Here is a 21,556-nt window from a genome sequence, read left to right as displayed (position 1 = left end):
TTCAAGATTACTTTGCCAGCTAACTGGGAACCGAACTCACAACCTTCGCGAAATGCGAAGGTTGTGGGTTCGGTTCCCACCTGCGGCAAGTTGTTTTTTCATCCACTTTAATTTCCAGTAATTTATCATTTCTTTATTTCATTTATTAAGCACAAGTAATGTCCCCTATGTTGTCCTTGGTGTCAGTGGTTGTTGGCTTCTTATGATAGTGTCACGTGGTAGTGACGTTAAAGAACACAGTAGCAGTACTGTGAACGACAAAACTAGCTTTTATCGTCGGCGGCGGAGGATCTTCGTCAGTTCGACGAACAGCAACCGCACCTCCATCGGTTGCTGCTTTTAGTTTTCCGGATATGGGCTCGTAGAGCGGCCCCGGGCTGGGCCGGTGTATGGTCGGCGCTGCGGCGACAGGTAGCGGCCTGGTGAGGGTGAACGGGACGGCCGTCGAGGGCTCCACTGAGTAGCGGAGAGGTAATCGGCGATGTCACGTGGGCGCTCGCCAAGCTGTGGTCGCGGCGCGTTGACGGCGAACCCTCTCAGTCCCAAGTCGCGGTATGGGCATCGGCGGTACACATGGCTGGCTTCTCCGCAGTGATAGCAGAGCGGGCGGTGGTCGGGCGCTCGCCAAATGTCCGTCTTCCTCGCGTAGGTGCGGTGGGCGACGGGTGGGCGTGCTGGTGGCGGCGGCGGCGGACGACGGAATTGCGGCGTCGCAGGGCCCTGGCGCGGTCGCGGAGGGGTGCCTTGACGGCGTGCGACGGCGGCGTAGGTCATTGCTTCCGGCTGGGGCTGTGGTGATTCTGGTTGCACCTCAGGAGCTCCAAGTGATCGGTGCACCTCTTCTTTCACGATGTCGGCGATCGAGGCCACTTGAGGCTGCGACGAAGGCAAGACCTTGCGCAGTTCTTCGCGCACAATGGCCCTGATGGTCTCGCGCAGATCGTCCGTGGCCAGTGATTGAATTCCTGTGTAGTTGGCAGAGCTTGTACGGTGGTTGAATTGCCGGTTCCGCATTTCCAGTGTCTTCTCGATGCTGGTGGCCTCACGAAGGAACTCTTCTACGGTCTTCGGTGGGCTTCGTATCATTGCGCCGAAAAGTTCTTCCTTCACACCACGCATGAGAAGGCGGACCGCGCACCTCCACCAGATGTCACGTGTTAGTGACGTTAAAGAACACAGTAGCAGTACTGTGAACGACGAAACTAGCTTTTATTGGGCGAACCTGTGCCCACAAAACAGGCTACACTTAAAGCACAACGATAGCGGCGAACACAGTCGGCGATCGTCGAAACTCTGATCAGCGGGTCAAGCGCGTCGGCTTTTATAGAGCAATCATCGAATGTTCCAGACTAATCGTTGGGACCCGCGTGCCTTCCACAAAGTTCTACACCATTCGCGTCAGGTGATGAAATCAGATAACATAAGGTTCGGCGACAACAGACAGCGGATAGAAACATCGATAACTTTCCAGAAACTTCGGATACATGCAGGCGCGTCCCGCGCTGTGCGATAACATTTGTTAGGCGGCGAAACGTGGTCGGCCGATAAAGATAAGTACACGTGTCAATATACATCATTTAGGTAATATGAAACACTTCCCGTGTTCAGGTATGGGACAGAGTGCCACACTGCGTCATTGTCTGCGTATTTCGTCTTTTCGTAAAGGCACCCATACCGGGCGCTGAGACGTCGTCAGTTGTTATACTTTGCGTTGGCAAGTGGGAGTTCTCACTATAGGTCTCTTCTAGCTTTTATTTTCTCGGGGGAAATTCAACGATTCTGCTCGAAGTCAAGATAAAAGTTTTCTGGGTGAGCGAGCCACCACGAAGAACCTGCTTCGAACGTGTCCTGTAGCCTGTTCACACTGCGAAACACCGGCATTGCTGTGGCTCAGCTGTTAGATTAAACGACTGGAACATTTCAAGAGAGATGCCAGCCCACCGGAGAGCTATAGAAACAACTGCCTGATGTAAGTGCTGTAGCGTGAAATACTGGGCACCCTCTAGAAAAGAATATTGCCTTTATTTTGCTTTTGTTTTTCTTTAACAACCAGTTATCTCTGTCTCTTTCAATTTGGAAGCTCAAAATTGATGCTTTTTTACGGTATTAGTAGAAAGCGATGCTGATTAGGGATGTATCTTTCTTTCTTCCTCTGTATGCTTTTTTTTAATTGTTTCAACGATGGAGGGCGGGGAACTACATTGAAACTGTGCATTTGATGTGAGAACTCAGAAACCTTTCGCAGTATGATGTCTCTAGCTTTAAACATGCATCTAAACGTTTTCTTATCTCGTGTACATGCAAAATGGGCAATAGCGGTGCAGACTGAAATGATCCAATTTATCTATCGAGAAAATGTCTCAAAAGGAAAAGGAACTACGAATTACCGTTTAAAACGAACATTTTTCATGAACAAAACGAGAAAATACTGCCAAGTGACCCGACTGAAAACAAGCAAGAAAGCAGCATGAAATCAACTCTGAAAACCTAAATTTCTTGTGATGTGGTTCTCTTGCGCTTCTGACGAGGTTTTGGATTTCCTTGTCTCGGTCTCAGTCGCGCTGCGGCTTTTGAATAGTTAAATTTCTATTTTGCAGCAGTCCAAAGGTTGAAAACAAGAAAGAGCACTCTCAAACTACGAGTTGAGCTCTGAAGTAGCGCAGCGGAGCTTATTATCCGAATTACCAGAACAAAGAGTCACAAAAATCAAGGTGAGCAAGTAAAAAAAATATATATACCAAAAAGAAAAACTTAGTTGAGATAAAGAATGTCCTGCACAGAGACGCAGACGGAAAATTGAATATGGGACCCCGAGAACGGTTTCACGAAATGGTCCCAGAAGCATCTGCACATGTGCACAATGAAGGCTCCCATCAAAAAGTAAGGAAGCGAAAGAAAATGCTTCCGCCTTAGCCCTTCTCGGCTTTCGCTGTTTCGCAATGCGATCTCTGCACAGAGGATTCTTCTTCAAATGGAGAACGCCACAGGTCTTGGTCTCCAAAGGCAAAGCATTTCCCGCTTGCTTGAAGCAAAAAGACGAGAACAAATGACAATAAGAGAGAAACGTGGCGAAGGTACGCGTCGGCTAGAAAAAGGACCGTAAAGTGAATCGTACTTTGCCTGAGTGGATTACCTTCCTCGGGTAAACAAAGGATGTTTTGCGTCGCACTCGTACTATGGTTTAAACTTTCATTCAATTTGAAAGAAGAGTGTCCCTTGTATACGTTGATATGCTAACCAGCCTTTCAGGTAATGCTTTCTTTTCTTTGTGTTATTTTAGAGACATCGTCTCGTTCCGGTTCGCCCTCGGTGCTCGCCAAACACCGGACCGCAAAGAGAGCTTGAGAAGATTGCAACCGTAATGCTCAAGATGGCGCACAGAGCATGCTTTTCAAGGTTCGCAAAACTATAATGCACAACACTTTGTTTTACTGTGACTGCAGTTAAGAGTTACAAACTGCGTGTACTGCACCTGTAAATTATTTCTGTTACGTCGCCATTTTCAGGCCACTTCCCCATTCTCGCCCTGTCATCGCATGGCAAAGAAGAAACAAGTTATGCAAATCCAACGCACAGTTCCAATATATGTGGAGCGAAGCTTTCGCGAGGCGGTTAACTCAATGCTACAAAGCTTAGTGCGGTGCGCTTAATTGTCTTTGTTGTCATTCTATGCAATGTGTAATCTTGTGCAATGTTCGTGTTTGTGCGGCGCACTTGGTCACAACTTTGGCAGCACTCAATCTTTATGTTTTTGCAGTGCACCATTCACAAGACGCGGCGAAATGCAAACGCCAAGCGACGCTAAAGGCAATGTTTACACTCTTATCCAATGAAAAATAATTATGAGAAGTGTGTGTAGACGGAGAGGGGGAGAACTGAAAGCTTAAAAATAAATATAGGATTATGGGGTTTGACGTGCAGAAACAACGATCTAACTATGAGGCATGCTGTAGTGGGGGATTCCGAAACTGAAAGCTCGTAAGAGCTCATGTGCTGATAAGCACATGGCCCAGAGAAGTACGGCGGATATCTACAGATAAGATACATTTAAACATTGTGTATTACTCGTGTCACAGCCATACATACCCATTCAAGAGCATTGGACGAAAATTGGCACATACCCACTGTATACTTCCAAAATGGTCTCCTGCCTATCCGAAAACGATACACGGCAGCTTGTTGCTGTACCTGCTGAAGAGGGAAACAATCGTCCTAATCTAGGCACCTCGCCGGAAGAACCACAGGGTTGCCTTTCCTTTATTTTTAAACAAACATTTCTCTCTCTCTCTCTCTCTCTCTCTCTCTCTCTCTCTCTCTCTCTCTCTCTCTCTCTCTCTCTCTCTCTCTCTCTCTCTCTCTCTCTCTCTCTCTCTCTCTATCTCTCTCTCTCTCTCTCTCCCAGTGGCTCACCAATGTGCTAGACCAAATATTGGAAATATGAGAACACCAATTTATTCGTAGGAGAATACCAGCCAACGGGATGAAAAAGCAGAAAATACACGAAAACACCGAGAAAGGGGAAGGGCGTAGAAAAGATACCAACATTTTTTCCTGTTCGTTTCTCTTTGTCTTCTACGTGTTCTTTTCTTTTTCTGGTTTTCCTTCCCGTTTTCTGGCATTCCCGTACGCAATACCATGTACCAGCTCTCACAACAAGCAATCGTTATCAAATAATTTGTTGAATGTAAGGTGCTATTAGATATGTCCGTGTGCTTTAGAGAAGATACCTAGCAGCCGTCATGCGTCAATGTGCATTTGGACGGCGCATGCGCTAACGACTGAACTGGGAAACAACATTGGCGCATGCGAATATGGGAATGATTTTGTGCGCCACGCCGACTCGTACAGAGATGTTGTAGCCACCGAAGACGACACTATCCGCGTCACCAAAAAATAACAAAAAAAATATTTTTGACAAGATGCCCGTGTCTGCTATGGCAGTCTCCTTCTTCCCCATTTCATAGTTGAAGAAATTGCTAAAGTCTGTCGTTTCTGCCACTCCTTGAAGAATGTAAAAAACCAATATATAGAGCTTGGTAAGAATGTATTCTCTTTTTTTTTTCAGAGGACGTGTTTGCTTCTTTTTTAAGACTACATTTTTCTCAGGTTCCTCCCGGTGAGTACTTGCGTACTGTCACTTTAGGAACTTGCAGCGCGTCACGTGAACAAAGTCGCATCTGGTGACGAACGCAGTTCCTGTAGGCCAACGAAAAAAAATCGGAACCGGCAGCGTACTAGTGATCGAGACCTGATAAAAGGATGATGAAGCTGCCGGAGGATGCAGTGTTGCGCCAACAAACTTAAGCAGAAGCGCAACTCGACCTACATTTCCGTGTTCACGAAGCTTTCTTGAATATCCGACAAAATTGTTCTCAGGATTCACCCAAGATTGCGCAGGATCTGCGGCCAGACGAAATGATTCCGAGGGTCTTTCTACGTACAGCGGTCGGCTGTTCGTGACCAGCGCTTTCTCAGAGATGCGCGTATGTGAAGTTTATTTACTGCTTCCTGCCTTGATGCTTTTCGGATATAAATTTTACTGATATCAACATCTGCAACATGATTCACACCAATGGAGTGCGATCACGAAAGCAGCGTGCATAGCACGCTGCGTTCGTGGAGACCTTTTTAGTTCAGGGTGGCAGTTGTTCACCTTAGCACAATACATTTGCTCTAAACCGCACTTAAACTGTTGGGATGTGCACCCCGTTTTCTTGGGAAATACTCGGAAGTGTTGCGTCTCGACGCCCTCGCACGCGTACTTGCGCCATCGACCAGAGAAGGCGCGCGTGTGAGTTCGCGTGTATACGTACGTGGGGGCCTTCGATGGCGCGCGTTTCGCTATTGCGTTTGTGGGCGACAGCACGTGCGTCAGCTTACGTGCGTTGGCGAGAATGCGGGAGCGTGTTTGCTTGCGAGGGCTTTGACGCTACGCCTTGGACCAAGTCTCGACCAAAATGCATCGCGACATCGGAGCCTAAACGTACGATGTCACTCAACGCACGTTATTTGAACTGGCGCCAGCCCCACTCCTGCACTTCCTGCACTTTGCCACGAAAGCCTGCGCTGTGTGACCTATATTTGCTCGTTTTTTATGGCCGCGTTAGCAGGCTACAAGTGTGCGTGGTGTAAGCCGCGTTATTTCGTCATCACGATTCCAAGAAGAAAAAAAAATCTAGTGCACGCGTATGCTGTGCCCACTCGACAATCGTCCTTCTTTCAGGGAATTCATTCTCATCACTGGCACCCGTGAGGATATAGCGATCATATAGGTGCACAAACAAATAGTGTGAAGAAAAGCTCAGCGCTCTTCTACACTGTCAAGAAGGATGACCAGCGAAGATGTGTATGTGGGCCGCTTAATTGCGAACAGCCCATTACCGTCCTTGAAACGCCATATGCACATAAATGAAAGGCGAGGAGCGGCTAGTCGTTCCTCCACGATGTTGACCCTCGGAAGAAGATGAAGCACAAGGGGGTATACATACCCATGTATTGTTGCTAAACGCGGCACGACACCTTTGACTAACGAATCCCTACACGTAGAACAGACACGGACCTCACCGCTCTCCCAGGGCACACGCTACTTAAACGTAGCCAAGGCGATAGCGCGTTGGTCGACGTCTCGCAGTGCGGTAATGGTTGGGAGGTCTCGCAAACCACAAGCAGTCACACAGAACACAGGCCACACAAAATTGGTTCCGCACGAGCTCACTCTGAAACCTGGCCGTTGCTCCGGTTAAGCGTTCCAAGTTTGCGGTTTCGGGGCGACATGGACGGTTACCGTTTCTTTCCGCCTCGCGGTCCTGGCGGGCAGCACGCTTACGGGACCGCCACCCCAGGAGAGCGGAAGGAAAGGAAAGGAGATACACAAGCGCTTGGAAGGCCGACAAAGAGAGGGCGATGCGAACATAGTCATGGCCGACGCGGGTCAAAGCGTAGTATCGGTTCTTATCAGCTCAATATCTGGTACGGGTTGTATTTGGACCTAAGACATTAAATTTAATTTTGAAAGTTGGCGGTGTGCTTAAGCCCTGCTTCACCTCCGCCGCAGGTCGGGCCTGGTATTACACTATTTTCGGGATTGGCCCAGGTACGGGGAGAAATTCTCGGTCTGCGCGGCTCTTGTGCACGGACACATTTTTCATCAGAACCTAGCCAAATACAGCTTCGCTGTAAAAGCCGAACAAAGAATTTTTTTTTTGAAAAAGAACATGCGTTCTTAGGTTCTTACTTTTGTGCCTGGGATCTCTTTGGCTCCCACGTGTGACAAGGGTAGTTCAAGTGCGTGTTACAGGACCCGAACTTACAGGGGTATATGCCATTGAGCTTGTACCCTCTCTGCACTATCACGACGATCGATCCACATGATGATTTATTTCTGTCAACATCTCAGACATCTCTTTTTCCAGATCCTAGCCATAGACAGCGTCGCTGTAAAAAACACCACGAATCCCTCGCGAACTGCTCCGGGCGCCTTGCTTCCCATTTGGCGAGCGCCACTCGCTGTCCTGTAGGAGATACCGAGGAACCAGAATAGCTGCTTCTTTACACAGGCGTATTGGATGACGGCCTTCTAAGCATGTCTTCCTCTTTATATTTCTTTCTGTGTAGGAGGAGTTGTCATATTCTTTTCTTTTTTACCTTGATGGGTGCTTTGCAGCATAGATGAGACGTTCCCAGTGTACACAGTGCTGCCGCACTGTACGCGGTATTTACAAGCAGAAAATAAATGTCTTTTTCTTTTCAGCAATTCCTTCTCTTCATATTTTTTTGTAAAACGATCTATTAGTACCAACTTCAATGGCCACTGGTCTGATTTCCTGCTTAAAACGCTCCCGTGCAACGAATAGAGGCAAATAAAAAGAGAAGCAATTTTTCAAAGCTAAATAGACGTGATCAGTAAACTAAACCAACACCTCTTAGATAATGGGTATGTGACCTCTGCTTCATGGCGTCACGCTACTTGGACCGAAATTTCCATTTCCAAGCCCGGCGTGACGAAAGGGGCGAAGTCAAAATCACCGCGGCTTCCTCGTGAGCGCCCCCACTATATTCTACGGCAGTCGGGCAAGGTAGCATGACCTCGCGCATTGAAGTGCACCAGCAGTGCGCTATCTGTAGGAGGCATTGGCCGAGTGTCTCAACGCGCTCGCCGGCCCGCGAGGAGTTCGTAACTCGCAGCACTCCTCAGCGGCGTTCGATTGCTTTTGCATTCACAACGTATAAGAAGTGCCTAGGGGTCCTCAGCTTATTTTTCATCTGCCATGTTAGTTTCTCTTTTTTTGTGACTGCATTTTTCTATGGTTCCTCCACGCGAGTATTTGCGCAGCGTCACCTTGGAAACTTGCAGCGCGTCATGTGAACAAAGTCGCAGCTGGTCATGAACGCAATTCCTGGAAGGCCAAGGTTAAAACAAAAGTGGCGCGGGCAGCATACTAGTGATAGAGACCTGATCAGGCAAAGGAAAATGAAGCTGCCGGAGAATGCAGTGTTGCGATGACGAACTTAAGCTGAAGCGTAACTCAATGTAAATGTCTGTGTTCACGAAGCTTTCTAAATATCCGAAAAAATGATTCGCAGAATTCACCCAAGATTGCGCAGGATCTGCGGCCGGAGGAAATAATTCGGATGGTGTTTCTACGTACAGTGGTCGGCTGTTTGGGTCTGTTTCCTTTCTTGGTGATACTTTTCGGATATAAATTTTACTGATATGGGGGTCTGCAAAAGGACTCATGCCAATGGAGTACGTCAGAGTAAACTAACATTGCCGAAAATTCCGTACGCGGGTAATTTCTCGTCCAAGTCAACGGGGAGAAGAACGCAGCCGCCGAGGCTAGGAATTGAGCCGGTGATATATCACCTTACGCAAACCATCCGCAGAACAATTCGTTCTGGTGAAAGACGGCCTCATAGAATTTTACAGACAGCGCGCGCAATTTATTCAAAAGTTGAATTCGCGCACAAACATCATCCGAAAATGCGCACGACATCCTGAATAGTTCATTCGAAGCGGAGTAACGCTACCTCCGTTGGAATATACCGGTGCTATAGAACTTTTACCTTGCTCGAGCTTTCCAGTTCTGTCAGGCGCGAGCATTTTCGAGTCATGGGCACTGTAAAATAATTAACACCCTTAAGTGTAAAAAAGGGTGTAAATGTGTCCATAACTGACACCCTCGGGGCGTCCGTTATATAGATAACACCCTAAGGGTGCCAGTTATAGACACATTTACACCCTTTACCACTTTTAAGGGTGTAAATTATATTAGGGTGCACGCTGCGTTCGAGGAGACTAGTCCGATTCCGGGGGTAATCGTTCAGCTTAGCACAACACATTCGCTCTAAACCGCACTTGAGCTGTTGAGCTGTGCGCCATGTTTTGTTGGGAAGGACTCGGAGCTGCTGCGTCTCGACGCCCTCGCATGCGTACTTGTGCCATCGACCAGAGAAGGTGCGCGTGGGAGTTCGCGTGTAAACGTACGTGCGTGCCTTCGTTGGTGTGCGTTTCACGGTTGCGTTTGTGTGTGAAAGAACGCGCGCGTCAACTTACGTGCGTTGGCGAGAATGCGTGAATGTGTTTGCTTGCGTGGGCTTTGACGCTACGCCTTGGACCACGCCTCCACCGAAATGTATTGCGACATCGGACCCTAAAAGTACGATGCCACCTCAACGCACGTTATTTGAACTGGCGCCACCATTCATTCCTCCACTTCCTGCACTTTTGCCACGGAGGCCTGCGCTGTGTGCAGTATATTTGTTCGTTTCTTTACGGCCGCGTTAGCAGGCTAAGTCCGTGTGGTGCAAGCCGCATCGTTACGTGATCAAAATTAAAGAAAAAAAGAAAACTTCTAGTGCACATATGCTGTGCCCACTTGGCGATCGTCCTTCCTTCAGGGAATTCGTTCTCATCATTCGCACTCGTGATGATATAGTAATGGTGTAGGCGCGCAATCAAATAGGGTGAAGAAAACATAACACACCATGAACCCCTAACGGACTGATTCGGGCGCTTGGTTCCTATTTGGCGAGCGCAGCTCGCTGTCCGAGGACGCACCGAGGAACCAGAATAGCTTCTTCTTTACACAGGCGTCTTGGATGGCGGCCTTCTAAACATGTCTTCCTATTTTCGTTTCCTTCTGTGTGGTAGGCGTTGTCGTATTTTTTGTTTTCCTTGGTGAGTGTTTTACTGCATAGATGGGACGTTCCCAATGTACACAGCACAGCAGCACGGTAAGCGGTATTTACAAGCAGCCAAATAAATGCCCGTTTCATTACCCAATTTCCATTTTGTGAAGGACCGCGAGGATCAGAAGCAAATGCTGTTAGACGAAACACAGATATGCGACAAGACCCACTCTGCAGCCTCCCACGATCCTTCTCTTCGTCAATTCGGATCTGGGATGCGGTGTTTTTAGTATTTCCGGTCGTTAACAAACGCATTAGATGTTTCTCCTGCATAATTTTATCACCTTTGCCTTCCACACATTTCTACGTGTTTACGTGCGAAAGGATTACCACATTCTCAGATCCTTCCTAGGGTCTGGAATGTTATGTACCAATGAAAGGACAAGGACAGACATTAGAATGACAAGACACGCAGTTCTTACGTATGTCCTTGTCTTTTAGCGCTACTTAGCTCCTCAGTGTGATATACTATCCAGCCTTGGGTGGTAACAGCGTGCTATCTACCTCTATTCTGACTTGCATGTTTGCTTGCCGTGACCATTCAGTGATGATATCCATCATTTTCTATTCGGGTGTACGAGGAGTCTGGTAATACATAAAAGCTACACGCCATAAATTGTTTCACCTCGACACGCGAAAAAGAGTTTGTCGTGTGATAAATTTATTTACGCCTGCAGTCTGTGCCAACAAGACGGAGTATCGGTAATTAGTGAACAAAAGAGAGAGCTCTGCGGCTGGTTCAGCCGTATGAAATGAAAAATAGTGCGCAATTTGGAGACCTTACAACGTCTCGCTCACATCCCGATCGAACTTATCTCTTACCTTCTAATATCACCCACTCACGCTAAATATCTCCAGCACATGGAAATGCAGATAAGCGGTAGCATCATGATAAAGCTCATATTCCTACGTGCTGCTGCATATAGTGTAAGTTTCTACATAAGCATGACTACTTGATTGATCGCATCCATAAATTATAAAAAGATTGAGTATTCATTTTTATAGAACTTTCTTTAATTTTGTGCAAGTGAGTCCAGAAACAAGCCTCCAAAAATTAATCTTGTCATTTTTACGTCTGAATTGCAATGAGTCGAAGTCTAAAAACTAAAAGGGCGGCCTCATTCCGGTACCCCAGTTGGGAATTCGTTTCTCAGGCGCGCTGGTGTGAGAGCGCCGAATGCGGGGCGAAATTCAACTAGCGGGTGTACACCTCTCGCATCTCTCGTTCACACCGCCTTGATTGCCTCTTGCACTGCGCGCGTTTGGGCGCGTTTCGTACCGCACGCGGTGTGTGCCTACGTGCGTGTGCGTGGACGTTTTATTCGAAGGACGGTGTACACGTTTCTATTTGCCTTTAAGAAGATCGATATACGCTTGCCGATTATTTTCGTGGCTGCAATGCGGCAAGAGGGCCGCGTCTGCTTAGCCATGTAAGTGACACTGAGCAGGTAATTGGAAATGACATCGTATGTGCCACCTGAAAAATTGTCGGTACATAGAATGCGTGTTACCTAAAGTAATTTTTGTAGTTTCCCACAAAATGTTTGCTACAAATCCGTGTTGTCTCTGTTGGCGACAACAAGCTTCCATCGACACTGTGCGGAAATAAACAAAATATATCGCCGCATAGCACAAATGCGACATGCGCACACAACTTTAACTAGTACGTCCCCTACAATATAGAATAGAGGCAGCAATGTAAATTGCTTGGCCATTTTTTTAACAGTGCTCAAGAGACCGAAGTTGAAAGTATCAGTAATCATTTCTGCTTCAGCAATGCCGCGCGACCAAGACGCGGGCGTGTATCGTCCAGTCACTCGATCGATCGGTGCAGTGGTGATGCAGGAATGAACTCCGGTCATGTTCAATGCATCGTGCACATATTCCATTTCTCGGCATGCGTGAAATCCGGCCACTGCTAGCACACGCAACAGAAGTGGTTTCCATTCTTTGGCAGCGCACACACAAACGAAGCACGAGAAAGAAGGCACGACAAGCGCTGGTCGAACAATTGAAAGTTCTTTATTTGAATAAAATGATTATGTACCCAGTAGTCATAAAACTCATGTGGATTACATGTAAAAACCGTCATACACTCGCAAGTGATCAATGAACCAGATCGCTTCGTTTGCCAGTTGTTTACTTCGTTCGGCGCACCGCAGTAATCCATGTCTGTCGTCTGCTTTCTTTTGTACCGTTTTCTTGCGAATCGGCAGAATTTCACTGGTGGCATCAACCCTTTCATGTTTACACTGCTGTTGTGGCACTAAACAACACAATAATATTTTGCAGTCATCCGAAGAGGCGCCGTCGCAAACAAGAGACGCTTCGCGTGCAGCGCGAACTAAGCGCGGGCGCGACCTTGAAAGGAAGCGGCGGTAACGTACACCCATGGGAGGTGAAATCGTTCCGCCAGGGGAGAGACGTGCGCTGGCGTCTAGAATGCAACTTGGGCTGCAGACGTTTATAAGGAATGCTGACGAGTACTTCAAACGAATAAGTTTGCTCCGTGGTGCTCACTTATAACGCGCTGCTTTAGTTACGTACCACATTGCGCGAAGAAAGAAATCAACGGTACCGTTGGTTTGTTCGAAGTCTTCGCAAAGGGCGTGGTACAAACAAAAACCGTGGACAGCACGATGTGCGCGTAGACGTGAGCGCGCGTTCATATTGCTGCGCATTCCGGTTATTACCGTAACGCCCGTTTTGTAGTGCTCGCGTTTTAGAAAGCTACGCTTATTGGTGGCCAGTTTGGCTCGCCGAACGCTTGGCCCATACGCGCGGCGCAAGTCAGCCAGCCCGCGGTGGCCTGATTACAGAGTTCCGCGTGCCGCAGTTTCGCAGGCAAATCTCGGTTTTGACGCTATAGCAGAATGCGGGCCACAGGCCCGGCCCGACGGTGAACCAAGGAGAGGCCGCGCCCGGACCCCGCCTTAATTCGCTAATCTTCTTGGGCCGAGTTCGTAAAGATTTTTCTTAGTAATTGCTCTTTGCAATCGGCGGTCCGACCCCAACAATAATTTATCAGGATAACAATCCAGTATCGGGATTGGCGAAAATTTGCTCTTACGAACAATTAAATCGTAACCCATTTTTTTTAATACGGGCCCTCGTTTGTAAGCGCTGTAAGATTCGTCGGACGGTCCTACCGCTGTCGACCAGATGTAGGAGTCGTCGGACTAACTCGCCGCTGCCACCATTTGAAGGAGATGAAGGTCGTAGACAGGAACTCGGTGAACAGGATTTATTTACATATTAACAGTTTAAGCAGGATACATTGGCAGACTAGCGCGACTCCCATATGGAGCCCGCAAAACTAACATACAGCAAACAGTTTACGAGCACACAGCTCACTAGTACATTTCTAGTATGACAGAGCCCTCAGCTGCCGACAACGAGCACGACACGAGCACCCCCTAGCAGCCGGCAAACGCTGCTTATAAGCCCTTGCTCGACGTCATAGTTCGACGTCATTCAATATGACCCGCCTTTTTGGAGGATGAGGTGTGTCGGAGCAGGAATGGTCGGGAAGGTTCGTCCAAGCATTGTAACCTCGCCGCCGCCCCGCACTATGGCTCACACACACAAAGGCACACACATTCGAGCCCATACACACAAAGGCTCCGGAGTCGACGACCGAGGGCTTCGTAGAACTGTGCTCCGTCTCGGGTGGCGCGGCGGAGTACCACATTCCTGAGCTGACCGCGCGCCACGTGGCTGCCGGTCATCCGCAGTTCTCGGTACCGCCCAGCTTTCAGTGCCGACGTCAGAGGGCTTCGTAGAACTGCTTTGTCCCGGGTGGCTCGGCCAAGTACCAATTTCCGGAGTTGATCGCGCGCCACGTGGCTGCCGGCCGACCGCAGTACTCCGAAGGGCACCCCGTCTGGTGGGCTTGGAACACGTGCAGCGGGCTGAAAGCTGGCACGTTGCCACCCCGTACGGCCATTCTTAACAGCTCCTCCATGGCCCGGAAAATCTCGCCTGGCCAGTGCTGGCAACCGCTGGGCAGGAAGAGAATGGCTGGCGAGCAAGACGATGGCTTTGCTCTCTGCAACCCCTGCGTACTTGGAATGCCTTCAACCATCTTACAACAACTGGCACAGAGCCGACCCGGCAACACAATACCGCTCAGCGTTCAAACGCCCGGAATCAGCTGCTAACCCACCAGGCCTCCTATCACAATTCCGATGCAAGTCACTCAACTGGGAATCCCAAATTTTGCCCCAAAATTTCGTGCCGCCAAAGCAAGCGTTCACGTTCCTCCTGAGTTCGACCAAACCCGACCGTCGCGCTGCACAAGAGTAAAGGTTTACGCAGAATTAAACCGAATCCTTTCAAACACCAATACCCAAACATAACATAAGCAGCCTAACTTCACGAACAGCCTGTTCTTACCCTATCGCAGTGGCGTACTTATCTCACGTACTGTTGCCACTGAACAGTCTGGCCAATTCCACAGGTACGCAATCACAATCGCGCTAGCTTTGTGGTCCCTATTCCGAACACGTGCTTGCATCATACAAAGTTTTCATCACGCTGACTCACATTTGTTCCTTTAGTCCACACAGGACACGTTCCTTAAACAAACAACCAAACTTGCGTAACTTACGCAACACAGAGGAACCTTCGAACAAATGTGTCTTCTAATAACTAGCTCTACGCACGCGTACTAGAGAAGTCAGAATACGGCTGCCGTCGACACACACGAGCAGCCCAGTCATAAACGTTCTGCTTCCTTCCGTCCACACAGGACACGCGCTAATGGACCTAAGAGCTCTTCTCAGTGCAAATCACGCACTTACTGAAAATTCACGCGCTTAACCTTAGAAAATTCAAAAAACACTTAAAAAGAAAGAAGGTTAAATAACACACACGCGCGTTACGATAGGCCTCTCACAGATAACCTTGACACACAGGTTACTTACACACACAAAAAAAGAAAGCCTATATACTTATTAATGAACACCTCGCGAGACTACAGGTTTACTTTAAACGCGTCTTTCAAATCTCGAGCTTCTCAAACAAAACGTAAACAGAGCTCATACCTTACATATTGAAAGAAATCCTAGTCTCAAATCGCGAAAATCTGCAAATGTTCAAAAATAAAACAAAACAACACTACTACGGAAGCTCTTGGCCTCCCGTTCCCGATTACTTCCGGCTGACTCATACTTTCAGCCGTACCCGAGGTGGCCGCGGTTTGAAAGCTATTCTGGCTGCCGAGGAAAAACAAAAGGGCTGACTCACTATCAGCTCCCCCAAGACGTTACGGTCTCCTGCCAATTTGCGTCCTCGCGCCCCGTTTTGAACATGACCTCGACTGACCGCATCGCTACTCCCCACCTGGTCTCGTCTTGCCACCTTGCGCTTCTTTGTACTGCACGCTGAGCTTCGAAGAGAACGACGGAACGACGAGGAATTTGACTGCCCCGTGCCCTTTGTCCGCGTCCGTGCAGAACAAGCTTCTCGGTCCCCCTTTGACCGGTGGCTCGAACGTTTTCGATGCGTCAACATCGTCAGTGACGACCGCACATTTTTCCTCGCGCCCTGCCCTTTTGGGTTTCTCGCCATCTTTGGCGGCGCTACATTAGTTACCGTCTTTCGGTCTTTACCGCGCTTCTTATTTCGGCGCTTTCTCTTTGCACTCGCTTTCATGTCGCCTTCTCGTGCCTCGTGCTGGCCGGTACACATTTCGTCGGCCCGGATCGGTCTCTTACCCGCACAGTCTGAGTGATTTACATTTAAATCTACTCTCACTTTGCTTCGACTGGCGGACAGCCCAACCGACTCTGGAACAATGCAGCAGGCTTTACTCGAGTTAGACAACTCGCACTCTTGCGAACTGCCCTCTACTACATTGCCCAGCTCACGCTGTGCATCTGCACACAGCCCGTCGGTATCGATCGCTGTCTCACGCGCACAGTCCGAATGATTAACAACTGAATCATCCCTATCTAGGCTATCTAGACTGGCGGAGAGCCGCACCGATCCCTGAACAATGCAGTTGTTCTCTCGTGAGCTACGGAGCTCGCCACCCCGAGAAATTATTCTCAACTGCATCGTCCAGCTCGCACTTCACTTCTGCACGCAGATCTGACCTGACATGGGTGCTCGCGTCTGTCAAGTCCGTAGTATTCTGTACCTCGCTAACGACCTCGCTACCATGAGATGCGACGCACACGCGCGGTAACTGTGCCAATTTGTTCGCAGCTGGCCTAGCTGTCTCTATAGTCATCTGTTGGCACAGCACCTCGTCGCTCTCACTCTGGCCTTTAACGGCCTCTGCTGCCACTAAGGCTTCGTTAGCTGCTAGCACTTCGAATTCACTTGTGAACGTGCTGCTACTCTCACAGGTACTACTACTTTCCTCGGCTTTTGAACAAAATCTGCTATTTACTTCCTGCCACTTTCGCTGCGTCCAGCCTACAGATTTCTCAAGCCGCTGTTGTCTCTGTGCCAATAACTGATCACAATACTGTATCTCTTTGATCAGTGCTGCATTCTTTCTCTCATACTTTTGCTCCCGCTCACGCTTACGTTCCTGATACTCACGTTCGCGTTCATTCTCACGTTCGTGACGCTCACACTTAAGAGTAAGTTCTTGAAGCTAACGCTTCCGTTCATTCTCGCGTTCTTCACGCTTACGCTCGCTCTTACGTTCACGACGCTCACGCACCAGTGGTTCCTGTCTTTTACTTAGAATTCGTTTGCCCATTTGTTCTATGAATTTCGAATCATTGTTACTTTCTAGAATTATCTTACGAATTTCTGATTCCGTCAAGTCCTCCTCTACGTTTACCTCTATCTCCTCACACAACCACAACAGGACAGCCCTCGTCAAACACATTAGGACCATGGTCGCTACTTTAAGCTTTGGCTCTGCTGTCACACAATACTTGTTGCGATACCCACGCAAATCACTATACAAGTAAAAGATCCCAGCGAATCAAATCAAAAACACACAGAAATTGAAGCCTGGTAAATCTTACAGCCAAAACCAAACGCTTACCCACTGAAGCAGCACCATATCACCAGTCCTTCCCCGCCGTATCCAGTCAGTTGCAAGAGGTGGTCAATCTCAAGTCGCCTCCAACTTGATCAGGATGCCGGTCGGTCACCATGTGCCAACGTCCGTCAGCTGCCGTTGCTGTCTCCGAGTCGTAGGCCGATCTACGAGCCGCAGGCCGATCTCACCGCTGCCATTCAGTTATTAGATTTGGCAGACGTAGCTGTAGCGAGGACCTTGGGACGACAGGACTGGGCGAGCAGGCTTTAATTGCAGGATTTACATTTAAAACAGGACATACATTGGCAGACTAGCGCGACTCCCATATGGAGCCCGCAAAACTAACATACAGCAAACAGTTTACGAGCACACAGCTCACTAGTACATTTCTAGTATGACAGAGCCCTCAGCTCCCGACAACGAGCACGACACGAGCACCCCCTAGCAGCCGGCAAACGCTGCTTATAAGCCCTTGCTCGACGTCATAGTTCGACGTCATTCAATATGACCCGCCTTTTTGGAGGATGAGGTGTGTCGGAGCAGGAATGGTCGGGAAGGTTCGTCCAAGCATTGTAACCTCGCCGCCGCCCCGCACTATGGCTCACACACACAAAGGCACACACATTCGAGCCCATACACACAAAGGCTCCGGAGTCGACGACCGAGGGCTTCGTAGAACTGTGCTCCGTCTCGGGTGGCGCGGCGGAGTACCACATTCCTGAGCTGACCGCGCGCCACGTGGCTGCCGGTCATCCGCAGTTCTCGGTACCGCCCAGCTTTCAGTGCCGACGTCAGAGGGCTTCGTAGAACTGCTTTGTCCCGGGTGGCTCGGCCAAGTACCAATTTCCGGAGTTGATCGCGCGCCACGTGGCTGCCGGCCGACCGCAGTACTCCGAAGGGCACCCCGTCTGGTGGGCTTGGAACACGTGCAGCGGGCTGAAAGCTGGCACGTTGCCACCCCGTACGGCCATTCTTAACAGCGCTCTTTGCCATCGGCTGAGTGCCTTTGCTGATAATATGTCAAGCATCAGGATCAGCTGTAAATTTTTTCTTACAAGCAATTCTAGCATAAGAAGTTTTTTTTTGTGAGTACGCTTAGCCTAAGAGTCGGCTCGCGGCGTCAGCATCAGACAGTAAACGAATGCCGATGCAGCAAACTGAGCACTCCACTTTTTGCTCGGTGAACCTGCGTCGAGGGCCTCGAGTTGCCACATGTTGCACGGTTACTAACAATAATAAACGAAAACGAAGGACACGACTATGGAGAAATAATATCCTAGAGAGCAAGCAGCAGAATTTAGGTGCGAAGAAAAGGCCCACTTGTTTACCTTGCGCATTTTTCCATGCCAGAAAGCAGACCCTTCTTGAAGAAAGAGAAAGGATCCTCGTACGATTTTCAAGGAAATCTATAAAATTTCACCTTTGCCAGCTTCTAGGCGGTGTGCTTATAACCATTGTGAGATCTATCCATGCAACAGTAAACAGAAGTTGTTGTTGTTGTTGTTGTTGTTATTATTGTTGTTGTTGTTGTTGTTGTTGTTGCTGCTGCTGCTGCTGCTTCGCTGCGTATACAGGTTCGCTTCGGTAGCGGCCACTCCCACCTCTGCGTGGCGGCGAGCAAAGAACTCAGATTTTTGGCCGGCACTCTCCGCAGTGACGCTGCATGTCCGATCCGAAATAATTACGCACGAGGCCTAAAGTACCTGTTGTGTGATTGCCCATTCTATGAAGATCAGAGGCGTGCTCTACGGACTGATTTACAGAAACTATATGATAGGCCCTGCACAGAGCTCAACATCCTGGTACCGTGGCCTTTTGCGTCTGCGATGTGCGAGGGCACGAGAAAGTGCTGCTTTCTTGATGCCTTCAACTTATATGACCGCCTCTGATACATCGAATGAATGCTTGCATATATTTGTGGGTGCATGCATTGTGAAGTATTCTTCTCTCCTCCTTCTCATCTTTCGCTCTCCTTTCTTCGGCGCGGAGTAGCCAACCAGGCTGCGACTTTGCAACTGCTAGGCAGCACAACGGGGCGTGGTATTTCAAGAGCCGCCTGACATTTGTGCGCAGGCGCTAGTAAGAACAGGTGCGAGAGAGAAAATGTGAGGGCTTTTGCTCCTTGAATATCCGACTTTGCCTAGGTACTACAGTGGAGAAGTCTCTTGGCTCGTTTTGTATGCGTTTGTCCCTAGGCGTGCCAGCATTGCGGAGTGGAGTCAAGTTTGTTTACGCTTTGACGCTGGCAGAAGGAGCGGCGAGTCAGGTGAAGCAGTGGGCACTGCCACCCCATTGGGTGATCGCTGCGTGTAAAGGTAGGTCGGGCTTATGCGAATCCCAGACGGTAAAGGTACGTCAAACAGACTTTCTCGCACCTGCGGTGCTTGTGCTGAGTCCGTCATGCTGGATTATACCTTTCTCGCGCCTTATGGAGCTTTACCTGCAAAAAAAAAACGATCACTGGTTTTTCCGGATAAGCAGCAGGGGCCATAGTATAGGCCGGGCCTGCTCTCCTAGAGCAGTATGTTCGCTCGTGCCAGGCTTTCCTTATGCTGCTGTCCGTGACATTTTAGTAACACTTATGAATGGTCCCCTTTCAGTCAAATAAACGTCTTCCTGAACGAACATGTGCGAAAATCGGCAGGCAGGAGCCGCGCAGCTAGTGAAACAGAAGCAAATCAGGTACGCCCGACGTGCGTTTAGCCTGCGCGAGCGAAGATACTTCTCCAGGAGAGCAGGCCCGGTCTCTACTACGGTCCCTACTGCTCTCCCGGGAAAATCGGTGACGTTATCTTGAAGGTAGAGCGTCGTAAGGGGCGAGAAATATATAATCCGGCATGACTGACTCGGCCCGAGCGCCGTAGGCTCGAGGAAGTCTCTCCGACGTGCCTTTAGCTTCTGCAATTCGCGTACGTCCTACGTATCTTTACACAACGATCGCCAAATGGGGCAGCAGGGCCCACGGATTCACCTTGTTCACCGCGCGGGCAGCTAGCGTCGGAGCGTAAACAAACTCGCGCATGGGCATGGCCGGCGCGCGACCTCACTCCGCAATGCTGGCACGCCTAGGGACAAATGCATACATAGCGAGCAAAGAAACTTCTGCGTAGTACCTAGGCAAAGTCAGATATTCAAGGAGCAAAAGCTCCCACATTTTTTTCTTTCGCAGCCTATCTTACTCGCGCCAGCGCACAAACGTCGGGCGGCTCCTGAAATGTCACGCCCTTCTGTGCCGCCTAGCAACTGTCAAGGCGCAACCGGGCTCAGCATAGTTAACTTCCTTGCCTTTCTCTTATTGCTCCTCTCTCTCTCTCGATGTCTCTATTGTGCGCCAATCTGTAGGTTTAATTACGAAAGCCGAGGTGGTTGTTGCAGCGACGATGCTAGACTCGTCGAACGCTTCCTTGTGCTCGAAATATCGACGGCAGTATTCTTTATGCTAGAAAGACACAAGTAAATGGCAAGCCTGTGTTCTCAGTAAAGAATGCGTGACGGTAAAGCTGCACGATATTCAGCACTATTTCTACACACAATTTTATTCAGTGTAGCTGCTAAAAAAGACTAAAACGAAAACAGCAGCTTCACGGGTGACAGGTAGCACATCAGCTGAAGCGCACTTGACACAATAATAAACATTTTGCTACTGGAGCCATAGCTGACCAAGATTGAGTCGCACATCGTCCGAAGTACACTGTTCATAAGAGAAACGTCATGGGAACGTTACGAGGTTTATGTATGTGTGAGTTCCTGTTACAAAAAAAAAGGAGAGGCAGAAGAAATGCGTCGCAGAACTCCCTGTCAAGTGAAGGCGACACAAATGACGCAGGATGGAGAGACGGCGGAGCATACCGAGAGTACGTCAAAAAACAAGCGGATTGTGCGATCGAACGGCTGAGCCGGCGGTTACTTCGTCAGATGAATGAGATACTTGCCTTGATTTCTTGCTTCTTAGCAACCTCCATAGTCACGGGAGCATGGCGCTCTGTCGTTTATATTTTCTAACGACATTACCAATTCATGAAGGGCGTGCCGGTCTGCCCGTCGCCCGTGCTGGCACACACGAGAGCCGGGTTTGTCGGGTTCACATCGGCGAGGCGCAGCATGCGGGCCTGTGTGCTAGAGGTGCTGCTGCAATCTACACCTGCCAGTGTCCGCAGGAAGGATAAGGTCAACGGCACGCGTGCGCGGCGTAGACGTGCGAAATACCGCGTTTCACCTGACAGGTCCTCTTTTATGTATGTTGTACATAAAGCGCTCTTTTATGGAGCGTATAAGTCAGGTTTGACCTTAAGCGCTGGCAATATACAAGCGCTGTTAAATACAGAGGGGGATATCAGCGAATGCATGTTTTCCCTCTGTCCT

The 21,556-nt window shown here is 49.1% G+C and overlaps 1 non-coding gene across 1 annotated transcript; it reads left to right on the top strand.

Annotated features, from left to right (window-relative positions):
• The first annotated feature begins 6,911 nt into the window (after window positions 1-6,911).
• On the top strand, window positions 6,912-7,098 carry LOC126520998 (U2 spliceosomal RNA). The gene has a single exon (XR_007597171.1). It is a non-coding gene; the product is annotated as a U2 spliceosomal RNA (small nuclear RNA).
• The last annotated feature ends 14,458 nt before the right edge of the window (window positions 7,099-21,556 follow it).

This window comes from Dermacentor andersoni, chromosome 3, assembly GCF_023375885.2.
Source record: "Dermacentor andersoni chromosome 3, qqDerAnde1_hic_scaffold, whole genome shotgun sequence".
Lineage (NCBI taxonomy): Eukaryota > Metazoa > Arthropoda > Arachnida > Ixodida > Ixodidae > Dermacentor > Dermacentor andersoni.
Note: the sequence above shows the minus strand (reverse complement) of the source record. Positions and strands in the feature narration are given on the sequence as shown.